Here is a 2127-nt window from a genome sequence, read left to right on the forward strand (position 1 = left end):
AACTGATTATGCTTTCAGCAGCAAGCTGTTCTTGCAGAGAGGATGAGGAAGATTGGCCAGTACTTTTGGTTGGGGGGTTTCTTGGTTCCCAACAAGTAACATTCACTGCATGGACACAAAAGACTACTTCCTAATTATAACCCCAGCAGCACAGACACTGAGAGCAACAATAAATATATGGGACCTCCTGGAACTGAGAAATTTCTGTAAAGGAAGGGACATAGTCAATAAGATAAAAAGACAGCCTATTGAATGGGAAAAGATCTTCACCAACCCCACATCAGACAGAGGACTGATCTCCAATATATATAAAGAACTAAAGAAATTTGACATGAAAATTCCAAATAATCCAATTAAAAATGGGGTACAGTTTTAAACAGAGAATTTTCAGAAGAATCTCAACTGGCCAAAAGACCCTTAAGGAAATGTTCATCATCCTTAATCATCAGGTAAATGCAAATCAAAATGGCTCTGAGATACATTCTTACACAAGTCCAAATGGCTAAGATCAAAAACACCAACGTTAGCTTATGTTGGGTCCCTTGAGGACAGGCCTTCTCACCCCCACTTGATCTGTTTTGCACTCTTTTTTTTTAAACATGAGTCTTTATTGGCCACAGCTACTTGAGGGAGATGAAGCGGGAGGAGCAGGTGGCACCAATGTGAGGCTGACCATGCTTCACAGGTTGTAGATAATGGAGAACTTGCCCACTAGTGGCCAATCATCTCCGGCTTGATCTCAGCCTGGTTGAAGGTCTTGCTGTTGTACATGCCCACCATGCTCCCCACCATCTCGGGCAGGATGATCATGTCCCAGAGGTGGGTCTTCACTACCTTGGGCTTCTCCATGGGTGGCGCCTCCTTCTTGGCCTTTCTCAGGCACTTGAGCAGCGAATTCTGCTTCCAACACAGGCCGCGGTTGAGGCATTGCCTCTGCCGGGTGCTGTAGAGCTGCATCAACTGCTCATAGGACATGTCCAGCAGCTGGTCCAGGTCCAAGGTGTGATTGGTAGGTGAACTTGCAGAAGGTCCGCTTCTTCTTCTGCTCCACTTCGGCCATCTTGGCGGTGACTCGGAAAAGCTCTGTTTTGCACTCTTGTGGTTGGTTGTTCTGAAAACAAGAACAAAAACAAGAACAATCTGTTGTTTTTAGCAATGTTTCTAAAGATGTTTACCCCTACAGTGATTAGCTTGTTGCTTTTGCTGGCTTGGCCTCCCCTGCTGAGGGTTATATATACTGTGTGAGAAAGTGGAATAAGGCTTATTTGTAGAATTTGAAGTTGTGTTGTGTGTTAATCCTGATATCCCTTGCTCAGAGAACTACAGTTGCTATGCTGGCATGGCAAAGTGAAGGTCCCAACAAGATCTGAGAAAGAAGGGGTAGCAGACGGGGTTGTCCTAGCTGGTAAGGACAGATTGGGGTAAAATGGGATCCACAAGCAGTAAGAGGGACCTGATATATCAGAAATCTAAATTGCTAGAGTAACAAGGAACCACGGTTAAACAGAGAACTATAGAGGATTTTCTTAAGACTATAGCCTCAGCAAGCCCATGGTTTTTGACAGCTGGGGGCTTGAACATCTCCTATTGGAAACAGGTAAAAAGAGACTTTCAGAGATGACTGCAAAAGGAGGGTGCTTCTCTATTTCTACCCTTTTACTATGGCACCTGGTCTGTGATGTGGGGACTGACAGGGTGTGCCAGGATTGAGACATAGATGCTTCTTTTGAGGTGGAAGAACAGCAACTTTTATTTTGTCTCAGCCAAAACCTTTTATACTTCTACTGCTTCTGTGGAAAACCTCTGGCCAGAAAGAACACAAACATTCTAGTCAATTAAAGACCACAAGAAAGTTCCCCTGTCAGTGAGGGGGAGTGAGGGCAGCTAGATCACAACAATTTCCCCTGTTTTATTTATTCCTTGCCTGTCATGGGGAATAGCCCTCTAATATTGCCCATCCTACCCAGACACATAGCCCTAAACCAAATATCCCCAGAACTGACAGCGCCAACAAACCAGACCAGCACCACAACCATCTAGCATGCACTAACTGGGTGGTAAAATTGACAAAAGCAGTATTCCAAACCCCGCTCATATGACAGTTAAGTTCCATAACAGTAGCAGAAG

General features: G+C 44.6%; 1 pseudogene; it reads right to left on the reverse strand.

Annotated features, from left to right (window-relative positions):
• Positions 1–620: 620 nt before the first annotated feature.
• Positions 621–1060, reverse strand: LOC101990124 (annotated as a pseudogene).
• Between the last annotated feature and the right edge of the window lie 1067 nt (positions 1061–2127).

This window comes from Microtus ochrogaster, unplaced genomic scaffold, assembly GCF_000317375.1.
Source record: "Microtus ochrogaster isolate Prairie Vole_2 unplaced genomic scaffold, MicOch1.0 UNK109, whole genome shotgun sequence".
Taxonomy (NCBI): Eukaryota; Metazoa; Chordata; class Mammalia; order Rodentia; family Cricetidae; genus Microtus; species Microtus ochrogaster.